The sequence below is a fragment of the Symphalangus syndactylus genome, chromosome 3 (genome assembly GCF_028878055.3).
Source record: "Symphalangus syndactylus isolate Jambi chromosome 3, NHGRI_mSymSyn1-v2.1_pri, whole genome shotgun sequence".
Classification (NCBI taxonomy): domain Eukaryota; kingdom Metazoa; phylum Chordata; class Mammalia; order Primates; family Hylobatidae; genus Symphalangus; species Symphalangus syndactylus.
Genome location: NC_072425.2, coordinates 98,785,582 through 98,808,903, shown reverse-complemented (window position 1 = coordinate 98,808,903; position 23,322 = coordinate 98,785,582). Strand labels below are relative to the sequence as shown.

The 23,322-nt window shown below is 37.4% G+C and overlaps 1 protein-coding gene across 10 annotated transcripts in view; it reads left to right on the top strand.

The window, feature by feature from the left end:
- PHF14 (PHD finger protein 14) overlaps nucleotides 1-23,322 on the top strand; it is a 204,772-nt gene that overhangs the window by 97,650 nt on the left and 83,800 nt on the right. The gene's annotated exons all lie outside the window — the stretch shown is intronic.

The following is a 23,322-nucleotide window of genomic DNA, read 5'->3' as shown; positions in this document are numbered from 1 at the left end:
GTCGCCCAGGCTGGAGTGCAGTGGTGTGATACCAGCTCACTGCGATCTCCACCTCTCAGGTTCAAGTGATTCTTCTGTCTCAGCCTCCCAAGTAGCTAGGATTACAGGTGCACACCACCACGCCTGGCTAATTTTTGTATTTTTAGTAGACATGGGGTTTCACCATATTGGTCAGGCTGGTCTCGAACTTCTGACCTCAGGTGATCTGCCCGCCTTGTCCTCCCAAAGTTCTGGAATTATAGGCATGAGCCACTGTGCCTGTCCCATGAACAGTTATTTTTTAAGCTTTTTGATATCGTTAAAAAAAGAGATTACTTTATTGGGGTATCCTTTAGTTTTGAAAGTTTTATTTTATTATTGTTTTTGAAAACCTTTTTATTCAATGATACTAGCTTTTAAAAAGCTACACTTTTTAGTTGAATCAGCTTAATAATAGAAGTAGAGCTCTTTAAAGATGTCAATATTTAATATATGAATAGTGCTAGAATGTATAAAGAAACCAGCCTGAGCAGTGATTAACAAAGATATTTTTCTTTCCTTTTTAAATCAAAGTTAAGTAGACAAAAAGGGCAAATGTTACCACTATTTAAACTTTTATAATACATCATCTTTGCTGATATATATATTTTTGAATATACATTTCAATGGACCACAGTATTAGTAATTTAGATGTAGGCAACAAAAAATTAAAAGGCTGAAAAAATGACTGTAACTATGTAGAAACCTCATTATAAATGCCTTATTTTACAGATCTTAAATCTAGACTATGTAAACTAGATAAACAATAAACTTCCCTAAAGTTGAAAATTTTGTAATGATGAAATGATGAAACAAACATAAACAGAAACACTATTTCTTAGAAATAGTGTTTATAAATCGTTTCATCCGATGGTTTGCTAACTTTTAGGCCTCAGCTTAAAATCAAGCGTAAAATATGCAGAAAGTGGTTTTGGAATTGCCAGCCCAAACCACTGTAAAACAAGGTAAATCTAACCAAGTTTAATAGTTGTTTGGCCTGTGTGTGTGGGTTGGGGGTGGTAAAAGTTACATACAATGAAATGCATATGTATTATGTGAATAAATTGGTGAATTTTGACAGAAGCATACAATCATGTAACCCCAATTTCTATCAAGATACAGAACATTTTCATTGCTCCAGAAAGGTCAAAGACGACGACTCTTCTATGTTTTTTTCACCATAGATTAGTTTTGTTTCTTCTATAGTTTTATACAGATGGCATTTTTCTCCTTTATTTGATTTTAGCCATTAAATAAATGTGTAGAGGTATCCCATTGTTGTTTTAGTTCTCATTACTCTGATAAGTAATGATGTTGACCATATTTTCTTTTCTTTTCTTATCTTTTTTTTTGTTTTGTTTTGAGACAGGGTCTCACTCTGTTGCACAGGATGGAGTGCAGTGGCACAACATGATACACTGCAGCTTCAACCTCCCAGGCTCAAGTGGTCTTCCCACCTTAGCCTCCCAGGTAGCTGGGACTACAGGTGCGTGCCACCAGACCCAGCTAGTTTTTTATTTTTATTTTTGTAGAGACAGGCATTCGCCATGTTGCCCATGCTGGTCTTGAACTCCTGGGCTCAAGCAGTCCTCCCACTTTGGCTTTCCAAAGTGCTGAGATTATAGGTGTCAGCCACCACACCTGGCTTATTGAGCACATTTTTATTTGCTCACTGGCAGTATGTCTTTCTTTGTGAACTAATTCTTTTGCCTATTTTTTAAGAAATAGAGTTTTTTAGTATTGAGTGGTAGGAATTACTAATATAATTGGGATGTAATTTCTTTTTCAAATATATATTTTGCATACATACTCTTTTTTATTTGTGGCTTGCCTATTCATTTTCTTTAATGGTATTATTTAAGGAGCAGAAGTTGCTAGTTTTGCAGATATCCAGCATAGCAATGTTTTGTTTTATGGTTATTGTTATTTCCTATCTAATAATTCTTTGCTTAGGTCCAGGTGACAAAAACTTTCTTCTTTGTTTTCTTCTAGAAGCTTTGTAGTTTTGGCTTTTATATTTTATGTGAGCTATCTGAAATTAATTCTCGTATATGGTTTCAGGTAGAGTTAAGGAAGGTTTGTTTATTATCTGCCCCATGTAGATTTCCAGTATCATTTGTTGAAAATACTTGCCTTTCCACATTAAATTACTTTGGTGCCACTTTTAAATGCCAGTTGGCTTTTTCAGTGTGGGTTTATTTCTAGACTTTCTATTATATTCCATTGAGTCACGTATTTATTCCTGTGCCAAGACCAACTCTTGATTACTCAGGCTGTGGGGTAAGCTGTTCCGTTTTTCTAGATCCTTTGCATTTTTATGTAAGTGTTAGAAACAGCTTGTCCATTTTCATTTTAAAAAGGAAAGCCTGGACATAACACCAAAAGCATAGGTAATAACAGCAACAAAAAATTAGGTAAGTTGGACTAAATTCAAAGTTAAAAACTTTTGTGTGTGAAAGGACACCATCACCAGATAGTAAAAAGGTTAACCCATAGAATAGGGGGAAATATTTGCAAGTCATGTTTCTGTTAAGTGATTGAGAATATATAAAGAACTTGGACAACTCAGCAATAAGAAACAACCCCATTAAAAATGGGCATAGGACTTGAAAATATTTCTCCAAAGAAGATATACAATAGCCAACAAGCATATGAAAAGATGCTCAACATCACGAATCATTCAGGAAAAGTAAATCGAAACCACAGTGAGATACCACCTCACACCCATTGGGCTAGTTATCATTAAAAATAATAATAATAATAAATAAACAAAATAACAGGTGTTGGCAAGGATGTGGAGAAACTGGAGTTCTTGTACATTGCCCTTGGGAATATAAAATTTGCAGCTACTATGGAAAACAGTATTTTAATTCCTCAAAATTAAAGACAGAATTACCATTTGATCTGTTAATACTGCTTCTAGCTGTACACCCAAAGCAGAAACTCAAACAGATAATTGAACACCTGTTTTCATAGCAACATTATTCACGATAGCCAAAGGTGGAAGCAACCCAAGTTCCACTGATGGATTAAAGGATAAACAAAATGTAGTGTATATATGTATATTGTCTTAGTCCATTTTATGTTGCTAAGAAGAAATACCTGAGGCTGTATAATTGATAAAGGAAATGTTTATTTGGCTCACAATTCTCATTGTTGGGAAGCTCAAGATTGGGCATCTGCATCTGGTGAGGACCTCAAGCTGCTTTCACTCATGGTGGAAGGTAAAGGAGAACTGGTATGTTCAAGGATCACATGACAAGAGAGGAATCAAGAGAGGGGGAGATGCCAGGCTCTTTTTAATATGCAGCTATCAAAGGAACTAATGGAGTTAGAACACACCCCTGAGGAGGTCATTAATGTCTTCATGAAGGATTCATCTTCATGACGTAAACACCTCCCATTAGGACCCCCCTAAATTGGGATCACATTTCAGCATTAGGTTTATAGGTGACAGGTATCCAAACCATAGCATACATACAGTAGAATATTATCCAGCCTTAAAAAGGAATGAAATTCTGGGCCGGGCGCGGTGGCTCAAGTCTGTAATCCCAGCACTTCGGAAGGCCAAGGTGGGTGGATCACGAGGTCAGGAGATCGAGACCATCCTGGCTAACATGGTGAAACCCTGTCTCTACTAAAAAATACAAAAAATTAGTCAGGCGTGGTGGCGGGCGCCAGTAGTCCCAGCTACTTGGGAGGCTGAGGCAGGAGAATGGTGTGAACCCGGGAGGCGGAGCTTGCAGTGAGCCAAGATCACACCACTGCACTCCAGCCTGGGCGACAGAACGAGACTCCGTCTCAAAAAAAAAAAAAAAAAATCTGATACTGCAACGTAGATGAACCTTGAGAACATTATGCTAAGTAAAATAAACCAGTTACAGAAGGGGACAAATACTGTATGATTCCACTTATATGAGGTTCCTAGAGTAGTCAAATTTATAGAGACAAAAGTAAAAATGGTGGTTTCCAGGGGGAAGGAGGAATAGGCAGTTAGTGTTTAAGGGGTACAGAGTTTCAGCTGGGAAAGATGAAAAAGTTCTGGAGATGGATGCTGGGGATGGTTGCACAACAGTGTGAATGTGAATGCCACAGAGCTGTACACTTAAAAATGGTTAAGATGGTCAATGCTATGTATATTTTACCACAATTGATTTTTTAAGAGACCTGAAGAACAAAAGTCTACAGGGATTATAATAGGCTTTGTGTTGAATACATGGGATTTGGTTGGGGGGGAGGGGGCTGGGGCAGGGGGACATTAACATTTTAACCATGTTGCATCTTTCAATTTATGATCATGGTATATCTTTCCATTTAGTCAGATATTCAGATAGTCTTTATTTTTCTCACTGATGTTGTAGTTTTGAGTTTAGGAATCTTGCATATCTTTTATTACATGCATTTTTAAGAATGTAATATTTTTGATGCTATTGTATAGGTTATCTTTAAAGTTTTCTGTTTTCTGTTAGAGTTTAGAGCTGCCAGGTGGTCAATTAGGAAAACAAGCAAAGTTCAAAGTAACAAAACTTTATTTTCTTATTCTGGTAGTATCAGGAAGAAGCCAGTCAGGAAAGGTTGCTGGCTCCCGAGTATTACATTGTTTCCCACTGAACAGCAGTGGGCAAGAGTCAGGAAGATAAGTGCAGATACACCACCCCCCTCAACCAGCACCCCACACCACACATACCCTTGTACTTAGAGGTGAAATTTAGTCTTAGTGCTGAAGGATTCCCAAACAAAGGTTCCTGCTGTTTTATGGACCCAGGGGCTTCTAGAAGGGAGATGGGGAAGGAGTAGGAAGTAGAAAAGTACTGAGTCCGCATGGAGAAGTGCCTTCAAGTCTCCTTAATAAGGAGGTCGATAAGGCACAGGGAATTGAACAGTGTTTGCTGGGCTCTTCCATTTCCTCTCTCCCAGGGAGGCTTCAAATCAACCTTGCAAATCTGGGATAAACCCTTCTGGTCTGATGTATTGCCTCTTTTATGTATTTTTTTAAATTTTATTTGCTAATATTTTGATAAGGGTTGTTCATTCTCTGTGAACGTATTCCCTCCCTCCCTCCCTCCCTTCCTCCCTTCCTCCCTTCCTCCCTTCCTTCCTTCCTCCCTTCCTCCCTTCCTTCCTTCCTTCCCCTCCCCTCCCCTCCCCTCCCCTCCCCTCCCCTCCCCTCCCCTCCCCTCCCTTTCCATCCTCTCCCTTTCCCTTCCTTCCTTCTTTCTTGTCTTTCCTCTTTTTTTTTTGATTGGTTGTTTGTTGCCCAGGCTTGGTCTCAAACTCCTGGGCTTAAGTGATCCTCCTGAGTAGCTGGAATTACTACCATGGCTTGGTATGACCACCACACCACTATGCCCAGCTGTTTTATTATTTATTTATTTACTTATTTATTTTCTGGTAGAAGTATCACATTTTGTTTATTAGATAATACTGGCCTTCTGAATAGAGTTGGAAAAAGTGTTCCCTTCTTCTTTGTTTTTAAAGCATTTGTTTAAGATACTGTTTGTACATTAAATTTTGATAGAATTCTCTGGTGATACCATCTGAACCTAGAGTTTTCATCGTGGAAATGTTTTTGATAATAAATTCATTTTTTAGAACAAATATTTCCTTTCATCTTGTGTCATTTTTGGTAAGCTGTGTTTTTCTTTTTGTTTGAGATGGAGTCTTGCTCAGCTGCCTAGGCTGGCATGCAGTGGCATGATTACAGCTCACTGCAGCCTGAACTCTTAGGCTCAGGTGATCTTCTCACCTCAGCCTCCTTAGTAGCTGGGACTACAAGTGTGCGCCACCATGCCCAGCTAATTTTTTAATCTTTTGTAGTAATGGGGTCTGACTGTGTTGCCCAAGCTGGTGTAGAACTTGTGAACTCAAGCATTCCTCCATCCTCAGCCACCCAAAGTGGGGGGATTACAGGCATGAGCCGCTGTACCCGGCTAAGCTGTGTTTTTCACGGAATGTATTGATTTCATCTCATTTGCCAGTTGCTTCTTTCTTCTGTGTCAGCACCATGGTATTTTCTTTAGTCATGCTGGCCTTTTCAGTGTTCACTGTAACTATTTGCATAGGACTTTCCTGCTTTCTGTAATGTATTTGAGCATATTTTCTTCTTCCTTCTAAGCCTACGTCAGTATTTACTTCTTTCATGTATTCTTCCTAACTTATATGGCCCCATATTGATCGTCTTACATTGATTGTCCTTGGAACCCTCATAAAATCCCATGTCATGCTGTGATCCATTTTGCTTGTAAGTTGTGTCATTATTGTCTGTCAATTAATTTACTTTGTCCACGACGTGAGTATAGCATCTGGGCCTTCCATTTATTTCTAATGACTGTGATAGTCTAATACAATATGGCTCAGGCAGTTAATTCAGAATAACTGCTTGTTAATTTACTGATATACTGCTATATCTGTATATTTTTGCAACTCTATACAATCAAAATAGTTTATAATTTCTTTTTGGGCAAGGACATTTCTTTAAATAGTTCCTGATTTGTTTTATTTTTGAAAATATAAAAACTTTTAAAATTACTGAGTACAAAGTTAAAAATCGTGTATGCTTCTTGAAGCAAAAATAATAGGTGACAAATAGTGGTTTTTGATTAACTCTTAAAATTTATTTTTGTGGTAGTTGTTTACTGCACTGAGAGTTAGGAGATCGCAACTAGTTTAAGCTTGTCACTTGCCAGCTTTGTAATTTTAAGCAAGTCACTTAATCTCTTTCAATCTCACTTTTCTTATTTTAGGAGAATACCTTAGGCTGTAACCTCTCTGAAGCCTAGTACACTAGCTATGATATTCAAAGATTATATATTCCATGTTCCCAAGTCCATGTTACCTGTTTATTTACATTTGATCACAAGCTCCTGTGTAACATACTCAGTAGCATCTTCTTCCAAGCTACTCTGTGATTATGTAGACTATGATTATTTTTCTTGCTTAAATATCTTAGAATGGAAGCCAGTTTTCCAGTTGCATTTTCTCTCATTTACCTAAAGGAGTAGAAAATAAGTCAGTTTAAAACACCCACTTCCTTTGATAAATAGCAGATATTTCCTTTTTTTAAAACAACTCTAGTGGGATCTAATTTTCATCCCATTAAATTTTACCCATTATAAGTATAGAGCTTAATGATTTTTAGTACATTTGTCATTGTCTAACGATCGTTACAGTCCAGTTTTTAGAGTATTTCTATCACCTCAAAAATTACTATGCCTGTTTATAGTCAGTCATAGCCCCCATTTCCAGCGTCAGGCAACCACTGCAAATGTTGTCACTGGTTTCTCATATCCCTGAGACATGTTTCTGATTATGTATACATTAGATTTTATTTCCACAACTAATTTAATGCAATAAGAGAACTTCTAATTAAAGAAATGTTAAAGTGACTCATATGAAAAAAATTACACCATTTTATTCATTCTTCAACTCAGTACTTTTAATTTTGGATATTAAAAAAGTAAGCCTGCTAAATTTAGATTAAGAGCCTAGATTCTATTACATTTTAAAGTGTCTATTATTTTGAGAGGCAGTACTGTAAAATGAATGATTAAGTATGAGGATTTATAACCATCCTGCTGAGTTGTATTAGTCCATTCTTGCATAGCTGTAAAGAAATACTCAAGACTGGTAATTTACTAAGAAAAGATATTTAATTGACTTACGGCTCTGCAGGCTGTAAGGGAAGCGTAGCGGTTTCTGCTTCTGGGGAGGCCTCAGGAAACTTCCAATCATGGCAGAAGGCAAAGGGGGAAAAGGCATCTTATGTGGCAGGGGCCAGGGGCAAAGAGAGAGATGCAAGAGATGCTGTATACTTTTAAACAGCCAGATCTTTTGAGAACTCGCCATCGTGAGAACAGCACCAAGAGGATGGTATAAACCATTCATGAGAAATCTACCCCTGTGATCCAGTCACCTCCCATCAGGTCCCATTTCCAACACTGGGGACTAGAATTCAACATGAGATTTGAGTGGGACATGTATCCAAACTATATCATGGTTTTAAACCTTCTTTTGTTATTTGTGAACTCTGCTTTTATCTTGCCTGTGTTTTACCTTCCTTATCTATAAAATAGCAATAAACAATAGTACCTACTCCATAGATTGTCTGGATGATGAAATAATACTGTACAAGTAAAGGGCTTGGCACAGTGGACAAAAAATGGTAAAGGCTATGTATATGCAAACAACAGCAACTCTGATATAACATATATAGTGCTTATTGTGTCTGTCAGTCTATTTACATTGCTATAAAGAAATACCTGAGGCTAGCTAATTTATAAAGAAAGTAAGTTTATTTGGCTCATAGTTCTGCAGGCTGTTCAAGCAGCATGGCACTAACATCTGCTTCTGGTGAGGTCTCAGGAAACTTACTATCATGGTGGAAGGCAAAGGGTGAGCCAGTATATCACATAGAGTGAACCACAGAGAAAAGAGGAGGTGTCAGGCTCCTTTAAACAACCATCTTTCATGTGAACTAACAGCAAAAATTTGCTTATTCCCATGGGTTTAGTACCAAGCATTCATGAGGGATCTGCCCCTATGGCCCAAACACCTCCCACTAGGCCCACCTCCAATATTGGAGATCACATTTCAGCATGTTATTCGAAGGGGACAAACATCCAAACTATATACTTTCACTCCTTGCTTCCCCCCCACCCCAATTTTATGTTCTCCGCACTGCAAAATACAATTGTCCTTTATTAATAGTCCTCCAAAGTCTTTACTCACTCCATCGTTGATTCAAAAGTCCAAAATCCAGTGTCTTACTGGGGACTCAAGGCAAGTTCCTTCCATCTATGAGCCTGTAAAATCAAAAACAAGTTATTTACTTCCAAGATACAATGGTGGTACAGATATTGGATAAACATTCCCATGTCAAAAATGAGAAATTAACCAAAAGAAACAGGCAGTAGACCCCCACATATTTCCAAAACCCAGCCAGGCAGACATTAAACCTTAAAAGCTTCAAAACAATGTCCTTTGATACCATATCCTGCATCCTGGGCACACTAGTGCAATGGGTAGGCTCCAAATGCTTTGGGCAGCTCTGCTGCTGTGGCTTTCCTGGGTTCAGCGCCCTTGGCTGCTCTCGTTGGTTGGAGTTAAATGCCTGTGGCTTTTCCCGGCTCAGGGTGCAAGCTGCTGGTGGCTCTACCATTCTAAGGTCTGGAAGGCAACAGCACCCTTCCCACAGCTCCACCAGGTAGTTCTCTGGTGGGGATTCTGTGTGAGGATTCCAACTCCACATTTCCCTTCCGCACTGCACTAGTAGAGGCTTTGTGTGAAGGCCCTGTCTCTGTAACAGGCTTTTCTGCCTGGACACCAAGGTTTTCTCATACATCCTCTGAAACCTGGGTGGAGGCTGCCAAGCCTTTTTCACTCTCACATTCTGTGCACCTGGAGGCTTAACAGCATGTGGAAAACACCAAGGCCAGATTGGTGGTCCGAGCTAGCTGTACCTGGTGATGTGAGCTATACCTGGGGCTCTTTGTGTAGCAGCTGGAGCTAGAGCAGCCAGGATGCTGGGAGCAGTGTCTTGAGGCTGAGCAAGGAAGCAGAGCCCCAGGCATGGCCTCTGAAAATGTTATTTTCTCTTAGACCTCTGGGCCTGTGATGGGCTGCACTGCCTTGAAGATCTCCAAAATGCGTTCAATCCCTTTCCCCCATGTCTTGGCTATTATCATTTGTCTCTTTTTTAGTCATGCTAATCACTTTAGCAAGTGGTTGCTCCACAACCACCTTGAATTCCTCTCCTGAAAATGCCTTTCCTTTTTTTTTTTTTTTTTGAGACAGAGCTTTGCTCTGTTGCCCAGGCTGGACTGCAGTGGCATGATCTCGGCTCACTGCAAGTTCTGCCTCCCGGGTTCACACCATTCTCCTGCCTCAGCCTCCTGAGTAGCTGGGACTACAGGTACCTGCCACGACGCCTGGCTAATTTTTTGTATTTTTAGTAGAGGCAGGGTTTCGCTGTGTTAGCCAGGATGGTCTCGATCTCCTGACTTCGTGATCCGCCCACCTCAGCCTCCCAAAGTGATTACAGGTGTGAGCCACTGTGCCTGGCCCCATTAGTTCCAATTTTAAGTCTTTTCGTTGCTCCTGTATCGATTCATAGGCTGTTATAAGCAGCCAGGCCACATCTTAACTGCTTCACTGCTTAGAAATTTCTTCTACCAGAAACCTGTGTTATCACTCTTAAGTTCAAACTTCCATAGATCCCAAGAGCATGGACAAAATATAGCCAAGTTCTTTGCTAGGGCATAATATGGGTGACCTTTACTCCATTCCCAATAAGTTCTTCATTTCCATCTGAGGCCTCATCAGCCTCGCCTTCAGTGTCCATGTCTATCAGCATTTGGTCACAACCACTTGACAATACTCTAAGAAGTTCCAAATTTTCCCTTGTCTTCCTGTCTTCTTCTGAGCCCTCCAAACTCTTCCAACCTCTGGCCATTACCCAGTTCCCAAGCTGCTTCCATATTTTCAGATATCTTTTTTTTTTTTTTTTTTTAGATGGAGTCTCGCTCTGTCACCCATGCTGCAGTGCAGTGGCATGATCTTGGCTTACTGCAAACTCCATCTCCCAGGTTCAAGCAATTTTCCTGCCTCAGCCTCCTGAGTAGCTGGGACTACAGGCACATGCCATCACACCTGGCTAATTTTTTGTATTTTTAGAAAAGATGGAGTTTCACTGTGTTGCCCAGGCTGGTCTCAAACTCCTGAGCTTAGGCAATCCTTCCGCCTCAGCCTCCCAAAGTGCTGGGATTACAGGTGTGAGCCACTGTACCTGGCCTTTCAGACATCTTTATAGCAACACTACACTTCTTGGTACCAATTTTCCGTGTTAGTTGGTGTTGCCATAAAGAAGTACCAAAGGCTGGCTAATTTATAAAGAAAAGAGGTTTATTTGGCCCACGGATCTGCCGGCTGTACAAGCAGCATGGCACTAGCATCTGCTTCTGGCAAGGCCTCAGTAAACTTAAAATCATGGCAGAAGGCAAAGGGGGAGCTGGCATATCACATAGTGAGAGCAAGCAAGAGAAAGAGGAGGAAGCACCAGATTGTTAACCAACTTTTGTGTGAATTAACAAGAACTCACTCATTCCCATGGGAAGGAAAGAGGTTATTATTATTATTATTATTATTATTATTATTATTATTATTATGCCATTCATGAGGGATCTGTTCCCATGACCCAGACACCTCCCACCAGGCCCACCTCCAACACTGGAAGTCACATTCCAACCTGAGATTTGGAGGAGACATATATCCAAACTATATCAATATGTATCAGGCATCTTATATACATGTATTAAGTCATTTAGATACCCTATGAAATAAGCAGTATTAATATCTCCTTTGAATTGATGAGGAAACTAAAGTATAGAGCTTAAGTCACTGCTTAGAAGTTGCATAGCTAGGCCAGGCGTGGTGGCTCATGCCTGTAATCCCAGCACTTTGTGAGGCTGAGGCGGGTGGATCATGAGGTCAGGAGATCGAGACCATCCTGGCTAATACAATGAAACACCATCTCTACCAAAAAAATAAAAAAATAAAAATTAGCTGGGCATGGTGGTGGGCGCCTGTAGTTCCAGCTACTCGGGAGGCGGAGCTTGCAGTGAGCTGAGATCGTGCCACTGCACTCCAGCCTGGGCAACAGAGCGACAAAGTTGCATAATTAGAAAGTGTTGAAACTGAGATTCAAAGTCATGCAGTCTGGCTACAGAGTCCATGGTTTTAACCTCTGTAGTCTCAGCATAATTTACATTTGAACAGTGTGGTTGGTAAAACTTTGTTTGATAAATGTAGTTTGTTAAAGGCTAAATGGTGGCATCCCTTTTGTGATCATATCTGTTGTTTTATTTTCTTTATTTTATGGTTTTCAATAATATATTTGTTCTTTGAGGCTTCAGTGCTATAAGCTCTATTCTTCTAAGCATGCTGTTTAGTTTTATTTAATATTAAATGATTTTATTAAAATGTACTGTCTGCTTTTTAACTTCAGATATCATTGGATTTTTTATATTTTATTTTGAATGAAGATCATCACACCGATTGGGAACTGAATCTTCTTTAGAGATGCTTATCTTGGATATGTTTTTTCTTTTTTCTTTTTTTTTTTTTTGAGGCAGAGTCTCACTCTGTAGCCCAGGCTGGAGTGCAGTGGCGTGATCTGGGCTCACTGCAACCTCTACCTCCCGGGTTCAAGCAATTCTCCTGCCTCAGCCTCCTGAGTAGCTGGGATTACAGGTGCACACCACCACACCCGGCTAATTTTTGTATTTTTGGTAGAGATGGGGTTTTGCAATGTTGTACAGGCTTGTCTCTAACTCCTGTTCTCAAGCAGTCTGCCTGCCTTGGCCTCCCAAAGTTCTGGGATTACAGGCATGAGTCACTTGCCCAGCCTTCAAATATGTTTTTTTTTTTTTTTTTTTGGCAAGATTACACCTTTTTCAGATAATTCTTAGGTATATTAATATAATTCTAATATATATGTCGTACTTATGTTGTATGTGCACATATTGAAATGCCATGTGTCATATTTAATTCATATATAGTATATTTAATACTATCTATATTTATGAAAGTTGCTGTTTGGGAAATTCATAGTATGTTACCATCTACACTTTTACTCTTTTGGTCGTTAGTAATGTTCATTATGGTCATCTATTTACTAAATGCTTTTGTAGTCCCTTTGTCTTGTCTTAAAGATCAACACATATTATTGCTCTAATTATAAATTGAAGAAACCTCTGAATATATAGGCATAATTATGTAAAAATGTTAGAAACGTAAGCATTTGAACTAACCAGTAGTGCAAAAAAAAAAAAAAAGCCAGATTCAGCTGGGCGCAGTGGGGCTCATGCCTGTAATCTCAGCACTTTGGAGGCTGAGGTGGGCAGATCACAAGGTCAAGAGATCAAGACCATCCTGGCCAACATGGTGAAACCCCGTCTCTACTACAAATACAAAAATTAGCTGGGCGTGGTGGCACGTGCCTGTAGTCCCAGCTACTCAGGAGGCTGAGGCAGGAGAATCACTTGAACCCAGGAGCAAAGGTTGCAGTGAGCCCAGATCGTGCCACTGCACTCCGGCCTGGCAACAGAGCGAGACTCCGTCTGAAAAAAAAGAAAAAAAAGACAGATTCAAGCACACTGTATTTGCATTTTGTGAGTATAATTTGGAGAACAGATATACCTCATACATAGCCTCTTGTTTGCCCGTGATCTTAGAGGTTGTTTTTATTATCATTATTACTATTACTATATTTTGAGAGGATGGATCAGTTAAATGAGTGGAGCAATACAAGGTAATAGGCAAAGAATTGCAGTCCCTTGAAATTTAGTAAGCTTAGCAAGTAAGAACATTATCTATTTCAGAATCTTCATAAAATAAATGTCAGTTTGTTCCTCCCTTGAGAAGTTTTGCACCATTAAGTTGCTTCTCTCTTCAGCATGCATGAAACTGAGGCTTAAATTTCAGGAAGACATAACCTCAGAATTACATAACCTTAGACTGATCTTTCTCAAGTATTAAAATGCCTGAGTGTATGTGTCATGTGGGTATTTTAGTTAACACTGTGATATTTGAATAGAAATGCTTTCACATTTTTGTTTTCTGACAAAAGAGAAGAGAAGCTATCTAACCTCTTTTTTTTTCCCTTTTTTATCCTTATTCACTTATTCTCTAGGTGGCATGTGTGTCATTAGCTTGACCCTTATTTTCCCCTTAATATTGTTGACATACATGGAGAGGTTTGTTAACTAGGAAAACCAGGATGATTATCTGCCTCTTCTCTGGGCAGTGGTAGTGCATTTAATATTTATCTTAGTGAATAACAAAAAATGAACCTCACTTGAAAATTCGGTCAATAACTAACTAGGAAACATGGTGGGGAGAGGGCATAGAGCTAAAATTAAGAGGTTGAAATTTTGGTTAAGTCTCTGCCAGGGAGAGGCTATATAACCATGAGAAATGCAAATAACCTCACTGCGAGCCAGTTAACTCAGTCATAGAATGAGCAATGCATTAGCTTGATTTAAAAATCCCTTTTAATTTTCAAATTTCATGATTTTGTAATGCTTCAGAAGTTAAGCAGAGAAAGAAATTCAGAAATGCAAAGTATTATTCAGGTGTAAGGAATCTGAGTCATTTATAGAATAAGCCTCTTACCCAACACTGCTATTTTTATTTGTATTATTGACCCATCATATTTTTAAAGTGTTGATATTATTTATATATTTTTTAGACTATAGCTATGAAAACCATGGGAATTAATTATAAGGCAGTCACTTTTCATTTATTACTAATTGAGATAAGTTTGTAAGAAACATTTTGTAGTAGAAAATGTTTTAATCTGAAAAATTTGTCTTTTTCTTTCTGTAAAACAAAGTAAATTGAGCTTTTAAATGGACTAAACTATGTAGATTAATATGAGTTATATTATCTGCATAAGTATTTTTAGCATTTCTCATATTTATTATCTATGTAGCTACTAATGTATGATATATGGTTGCTTTTTATTTTAATTCTTAAGTACCTAAATTCCTTCTGTGAAACAGTTTCAAGGAGTGATTACATTTATCCTAAACTAAGATGAATTAAGGTTATCAGTTTTTGAATGAGCTCTAACTATTACAATGAACTTAAAAGGATTTAATCTAAACATAATATACCTATATATATAGTATGTGCCCTTTCAAAAGGAGCTTCTTCTAATTCTGCTGTCTGTCTCTAGACTGACCTCATGTATTATTAATAAAATATCAAGAATTAGGTTGTCTTTGTGAGATGCCTTGGTAACTGGCTTTTGCCGTGGCATATAAGCCGAGCGGTTATTCCGAATCACAGCATTACTTTCAGCCAGATAACTGCTAAAATCACCGCATTGTGGTTTCCTGAAAATGCCATAATCTTTCAAATGCCACATTAAACCTAGAGAAAAAAGCCATTCGTAGTGCCTGCACAGTTATGTAGAAGAATGAACCATGAACCAAGTGAAAAGATGTTCTGGAAGAATAGTAACCTTTCCCTTGATGTGTGTATTTCCTGTTACTTTTTTTGACATAAAATTTTGCAAAATGATTTAATGTTGGCATTTTGTTTTGCTGACTTTCTTTTTCTTCATTAAAAAGAAACCAAAGTTAGGATAGGAGTGTAGGGGAAGAGTGACCAAGCACTAAATTCTATAATAGGACTCTCTGTTTTCAAATTAAATTAATTAAATATGTTAGGAACATGGCTTTCCCCCTTTTACATTGTATGCTAACTGTGATATACAAAATCATTTAGCTGTATTATCAAAAATGATCTTGTTTGTTCTTTACAGTTATTTTTTTTTCTCCATTGTTGTCGTCCTGTTTTTTCTTCTTAGTACCCTTTGATCATAAATGACATGTCAATAATCAGGAAAGCTTTATGACATAGAAATTACCAATTGCATGTAACTCAAAAAGTGCCATACTTTGGATTGTCACTTTTGTTGCATATTACTAGAGCTGATTATACAAAGAAACAAAATATGAATAGACTCAGTGGTCTAAAAGATGAATTCTTGTCAACTTTAAGAGGATACATTTTTATTACGAATGAATGTCATAAAGTTATTCCACGTAAAATGAGTTCAAAGTTTATTTGCACCTGTGAGAACATACCAAGTGTAGTTGGATAGAGGAAGTAACTTGCCAAAATAGACTTTGTAAGAATTTTGTAGCATTAGATTTTCAGTTTTAGCTTTGATGTGGGTACCTAGGTGTAGGCCCTGTCACATCATTATTTAAAAAACAATAAAATTTAAGAAAACTTGATAACTTACATTACACATGCATACTTGTTAACATCTCACTTTAAAAAATGTATTGGGTAGTGATTGACTAAACACCACTTTGGTGTTTTTCCCCCCCTCAGAATTATAGAATTTTTCATAAAAGTTGCAATTTCAATTAAGGGAATGGAAATTGGGTTGAAGTTTCTCAGTCAGTATGGCATCAGTAGTTCCTTTTCACTCAACTAAGTAACTTTTTCAGTAGATTTTATTGCTCTTTATGGAACTCTGCAGGTATAGATTAGATTCAGTTTTTTAATAAACATTAACTCTGCTGGTTTTTCTCCCTGATGTCTCAAAATAGAAGGGTTTACATTTAGTCAGCAATTCTTTGTCTTCATTTTATCTTATTTAATTTTTTGCAAACAACTCTTTTCTAGATCAAAAGTACTATTCAGGACATTCTGCAGTGCGGATATATATCCTAATGGTTTCAACCAAAAATGACTGAAGGACTTTGTTAGTGATGTGATTAAAGCGTGCCCTAATGAGCAAATGCATTAGAGGGCTATCAAGCACAAAGTCTTGGATCTTGAATATAGCAGAAACAACTAGTTAATATTACTAATCCATGTGTTAATTGTGCTACAACAGTAATGAAGATAATGTCTAAGAAACTGTTGTCATTCCTAGAGTGTTGCTGGTGATTTGACCTAAGGTGATAGACTAAAATCAAAGACTTCACCATTATACAATTCATTTATGTAACCAAAAGCCACTTATACCACAAAAGCTATTGAAATTAAATATATAGTATATGTGTGTGTGTATTTATATGTATATATATGTGAATGTGTGTATATAAATATGTATATGAAACTATAAAAGAAATCCTTGCAAGAAATGTGTCATTCTAGTTTGGAAAATGAGAAGCACAGAGAAAATTATAATACCCTTTTACCCTGGTAGTAGAAAATTAAAGTAGTAAAACTTTTCTGGGGAATAATTTAGCAATGTGAATCAAAGGCATTAAGCATGACAATACTATTTGTAAAGTAACAGCACTTGGAGGACTCTTCCCAGAGGAATATTCTGAAATTAGCTCAATTTTTATATAAGAATATTATTTATGGTGCTCATTATAATAGTGAAAAATATTTGGAACCAACACAAATGCCTGGTATTACAAGAATGGTTAAATAAATTAATAATATACCATAAATTTTTTTCCTCTTATTTGACCCCTTATTCAGCCATTGAAAAAAAGTATTTCCTGTGTGGGAAAACACTTAAGTTAAAATTATCCCATATTTGTTTAAGATTTATCGTGATAGTCCACACCTGTAATCCCAGCACTTTGGGAGGCCGAGGTGGGCGGATCATGAGGTCAGGAGATGGAGACCATCCCGGCTAACAGGATGAAACCTTGTCTCTAGTAAAAATACAAAAAATTAGCCGGGTGTGGTGGCACATGCCTGTAGTCCCAGCTACTCAGGAGGCTGTGGCAGGAGAATCACTTGAACCCGGGAGGCAGAGGTTGCAGTGAGCTGAGATCACACCACCGCACTCCAGCCTGGGCAACAGAGAGAGCCCGTCTCAAAAAAAAAAAAAAAAAGAGATTTATGATCTTAATTTTTTATAAATATTTTTATTTCATTTTAAAGCTTATCTCTATCTTCATAGGTTTTTGATAGTGAACGTATCTTACTTTTATACCAGAAAACTGGTTTTTAAAAGCTAATAGTGTACATAGAATTCTAATAGAAGACTCTGGATATTAGATATCTCTTGACTGCCTTAAAAAATCAATTTGAGTGCAGTGGCTCATGCTTGTAATCCCAGCACTTTGGGAGGCTAAGGTGGGAGGATTGCTTGAGCTCAGGAGTTAAAGAGTAGCCTAGGCAATGTATCGAGACCTTGTCTCTACTAAAATTTTTTAAAAATCAGCTGGGCATAGTGGCATGTACCTATAGTCCCAGCTACTTAGGAGGCTGAGGTGGGAGGATTGATTGAGCTTGGGACATACTGAGGCTGCAGTGAGCCATGAGCACATCACTGTACTCCAGCCTGGGCAACAGAGCGAGACCCTTTCTCAAAAAACAAAACAAACAAAAACATCAATTTAATAAAACCGTAATCGAAAGGCATGAAACAAAGTGAATTCTCTTTTTGTTTATCCTAAATTAGCATAACAAATTTATAAATTTTCTTCCCTCACAGTTTCAATGTTTATTTTGCGTTATTTGCAGATAAGCTGAATTTTCCTTTGTTATTCAATCATTTATGCTTTCTGATTTATAAACTCAGCGTTCAGTGCCTTTCTGATTTAATGACAACGAATTGTTGACTTGTACTTCCCAGTCTTCCTTATATCACAATTACTAAAAGATAAAGAGTTGGGGATAACTGAACATACTCAGTTTATCCTGACCAAATAGATATTTCTCCATTTCCTTCTTTATCACACATAGTACTTCCACTCAGCTATGTCAGGAGCCTCTCTTTAGGCTCAGCCTTCACACTCAGTAGAATTTTGGTTTCATTTTTTTCTTCCATGTGGGATATGACAAGATTTCTCTTCAAATAGCGTATTAATCCTTTATTCTTTAATCCACAGTACCCCTCCCCTTCCCTTTTCTTCTCTTTTTCTTTCTTTCTGCCTTTACTACATGCCCAGGCATGGTACAGCACCAATGGCTTATCAGTACTAGCTCACATTCCTTTCCTTATTTGGGAAGAAAACTAGCTCTCTAGCTTATCACAGATGACTTCTACCCCCTCTCCCCTCTCTCCCTTACCTGCCCACTTTATCTAAGAAAAAGTTAAAATGTTCAGAGAATCAGGTCTAGCTTAGATCGTGTGGTCCAACCCCAGCCAATGGGGAAAGGGCACAGGGGCAGGATTTGCATCAGGGATAAAAACTTTAACTCTCCTTTGTTCTTTGTGCTCTCTTGGCGACTGGCCAGAGAGAAGCACCCCTCTGCGCAGAAGTAAATTTGCTTTGCTGAGAAATCTTTTGTCTGAGTGCTGGTTTTCCTTAAGACTCCGAGCTTTATTTCCAACATTCCGGAATTATAGTTTGGAGTCTTATTCCTCACTTATATTCTGCTTTACCTTCTAGGTGTGTGCACACTGTCTCTCTTTCTCCCCACACTCCCACCCTGTATCATTGTGACTGGAAAGCCACAAGAAGTTGTTACATAGATATAATCTACTTTCCCTATTTTTTTTTTTTTTTTTTTTTTTTTTTGATACAGAGCCTTGCTCTGTCGCCCAGGCTGCAGTGCAGTAGTGCGATCTCAGCTCACTGCAACCTCCGCCTCCCAGGTTCAAGCAGTTCTCCTGCCTCAGCCTCCCGAGTAGCTGGGATTACAGGTGCCCGCCACTACTCCCGGCTAATTTCTTTGTATTTTTAGTAGAGATGGGGTTTCACCATCTTGGCTGGTCTCAAACTCCTGACCTCGTGATCCACCCCCTTGGCCTCCCAAAGTGCTAGGATTACAGGCGTGAGGCACCACACCTGGCCTGCTTTCCCTAATTTTACCTAATGAGAATTCTTATTTGGGATAGAATCACTTAGTGAGATAATTGTAAAAATGAGTGGTTGCCAGTAAAACCAGTGGGGCTGTACAAAACTTGGCTAGATTTAAGCTAGGAGAAAATAAATAATGGAGGAAGGCATTCCAGAGGAGGAGAAGATGGGATGTCCGTCTGGGGCAATAGGTAGATTCAAGCAAAGTTTATGGAGAACTTTATCTGAAACAGCACAATTTGTGGTTGTTTTTATTGGAGTATAACATTACATAAGGATATGAGAAGATATGTTAAAAGATTTTACAAGCATTACTATCTGTTTAAAATGTAGTAAAAATAATTACAGAACTTAAACTTCAAAATATGTACACACAGAATCTGAAAAAATATTAGAAAAGCAAATATTTCAGCATACACAGCCATTTATTTTGAAGATAATAGCAATTAGAACATAAGTATTAATTTATTGGATTTATTTTTAAAGGACCAAGTGTTATTTTCTTCTTACATCCTCTAAACCTGTACCTTTGAGGGCACAGAATTAGTATATCATCATCCATACTTTTTTCCTCTAAGTACAAACAAAATATTCAGGGCCTACTGGTGGCCTCCTCGTTTCATTCCCGTTCTAGCTATTATAGGGTTTACTCTTGTGTTTTTTTTTTTTTAACTTCACAATGCATAATGGACTTTTTCTCAGTAAATATAGAACGAAGCCAGTTTTTAAGTAGCTACAAAATATAATTTGGATGTATCATAATTTACTGTAATATTTCCCTATTGAAAATTTATTTTTTCTTGTTTAATTTCTATCCCAAAGTAAGTGTGCTAGGCCCAAATTATATGCATATTTTACATTTTAATGGATAATATTATCTTGTTACCCACTGGACATGAATGTGTAATGATGTCACAGCAGAGATTTTTGTCAATTTGATGGATGAAAATTGGCATTTTGATTGTATTTTGTAACAATGAGTTTAAATGTTTATTCACTCATATATTGATGAACCATTTGGATTTTCATATCTGTGAATTGCCTCTCCATATCCTGTGCCACTTTATCTTTGGAGATTTTTTTTTCTTTTTTAAAAATGAGCTTATTACATATCTTTGTATAAGTTGCAAATATTTTCTTTAAGGTTGTTGGGGTTTTTGTTTGTTTTTGCTTTATTGCTAATGGTATGTTTTGCTGAATTGAAATTTACATTTTTCTGTGTTGTGATATTTATGTCTGAAAAACTAAAACCTAATTGATATGTTATGAAATAGACAACAGATATACATTATTTAGGCAGGAAATGCAAATTATCTGTCTTTGCCCTTTAGATGATCTATGTACAGTTTTGCTTGACATGTTTTAAAGATTTATTGAGATACTGTGTCATCTATAAATAATTTTTTAATTACACATTGTGACATTAGCTTAATATAAAAATACTGTTTTGCTTTACCAGAATGTCATATTCTTCTGTTGATTTAAAACAATTTATTAGTTTTCAGAGGCTCTATTTTGTTAATTTTTGAATATCAGGACTGCTGATTTTAAAACATGTTGAAGCTATCATTGATGTAACCTTTTGTGTAATGTATTGGATCTTAAGGGTGTTGGATACATGTTTGGTGATTAATTCTAAAGGCAAAAATTATGTTTCTATTGTAGATGTCAGTGGTGAACAATGAATTGCTAAATTTAATCGTTTTTTAATTTTCTAAATACTTATCCTATTTGGCCTCATTTCAACATTTAACATTGGTGACCAACCTTCCTCCTTACAACACTATCTTTTCTTAGTTTTGTTTTTTTCTTTTTTTTTTTTTTGAGACAGGGTCTCACTGTGTTGCCCAGGCTGGAGTGTGGGAACTGCAGGTGTGTGCCTGGCTAATCTTTGTGTTTTTTTGAGACAGGGTCTCACTATATTGTCCAGGCTAGTCTTCAACTCCTAGGTTCAAACAGTCCTTCCGCCTTAGCCTCCCAAAGTGCTGGGATTTGCTACTGATACAGTTTTTTTAACCCTAGTTTTTATCAGTAGCAAAACATAATAGTTTTAAAAAAAACTGTGGTTAAATGCTTGAATTCTGGAGCCTAGTTATTTGGGTTCAGATTTTCACCCAGCATTTATTAGTTGTAACTTGTCTAGTTACGTAATCTTTGTGCTTTAGTTTCCTCATCTGTAAACTGAGGATAATAATGCTTTTTACCTCTATAATTGCTGTGAGGATTAAATGAATAAAAATATGTAGTGCTTATTCTCCTTCATCAACTCTCTCCTGGACCGTTGCGATAACCATCACCTTCTCTAGTTTGAGTACCTCTAGTCGGCATCCAGTTGTCTTACTAAAACATGAATTTGTTAATATTGTACTTAAATTTGTCCAGAGGCTTCCCATTTCTTGCAAGGTAAATCTAGACTTTATAGCATGGCTTATAAGGCCCTCCAAACCCAGCCTCAGTCTGTCTTTTTGTTTTCATTTCCAGCTGTTTACAGCTCCAGGTGACCTAAATTTAGATCATGGCAAGTCATTTTTCCTTTCTAAAACTAACCTGTTGCTTTTATGCCATCTTGCTTTTATTATACTTCATGTTATACCTTCTCTCTGAAATAACCTCGTCTTTTTCTCTGGGATGAGGGCTTCTCAGTCACTTATACTTAGTCCATATGTCTTGGTCAGTCTATGATTCTTAGTGTATAAGCACCATTTTTTAATGATTAAATTAATTTTAATATTCCAGGTCCCAAGCCAATGCTTATCACATAGTATGCCCCCAGTACATAACCAAATTGAAAAAGCAATCTGTGGATTTTAATTAGTGCTACTTATTTAATATTTTAAAAGTTTTAATTATCAGATATTAATGGGATCTTGGCTTAGCTATGTTATTTTTATATACAAAACGTTGAAATTTTGGTTAGATTGGAATGGTAGTTTTTGTCATCCTTCATTTTAAAATAATTTGTATAATAATTTAATTCATTGTTTTCATGGCTTTTATTGTCCTATGTGTATGATACATTTTAAATTCTTACTTGAGTTTTATTACCCTTAGTCAGTCCTCTTGGGTTTCTATGGATAGTACCTATTTCACTGAAATCTCTGTGTTATCTTTAATCTAAAAATATGTATGTACTATTAGTTTTTGCTAATTTTTACTTGGGGCAATATCAAGTCAGTTAAATTAGATCTCACTACATCTTAATCCAGTTTTGGGTAGCATAAAATAAATAAGGGTATACTTTGTTTTGTAAAGTCCCTGGGTTCCCTTTTCATTCTATTCTGAAAGAAATTTGTTAACAAACTGAGAACTCCTAATTTAGCTTCCTGGAGTGATTTTATGGTAATAGAAAGCACTGCCCTTCTTCTCTTTCTTTTTTTTTTTAAGAGATGGAGTCTTGGTCTGTCGCCCAGGCTGGAGTGCAATGGGCATGATCTTGGCTCACTGCAACCTCTGCCTCCTGGGTTCAAGCGATTTTTCTGCCCCAGCCTCCCGAGTAGCTGGAACTACAGGCGCACACCACCACGCTCAGCTAATTTTTATATTTTTAGTAGAGACGAGGTATCACCATATTGGCCAGGCTGGTCTCCAACTCCTGACCTTGTGATCCGCCTGCCTTGGCCTCCCAAAGTGCTGGGATTACAGGCATGAGCCACTTCGCCCAGCCAGCACTATTCTTTCTTGACCTGTTTTTTTTGTTGTTGTTGTTTTAGATATGGGTACTATGATATTGGGCCATAATCTTTGCCTTTGCTCCAATGATTGACTTCTAAGGAATCTTTACTCATGAAATTATTCCTTTTACTGACTATTGCTAATTATATTGTGGATTATAACCACAACTATATTTTGACTCCCAGTGGTCTTCTCACTTAATAATCTCTGTGTGTTTTCATTTGGCCCATGCTTCATCTGTGTGTGTGGTGTATATGTGATACATATGGATACATGTATGAGACTCTGTCATTCTTTTCTGGCATTGGATAAACATTTTGAAATATGTAATAAGAAATAA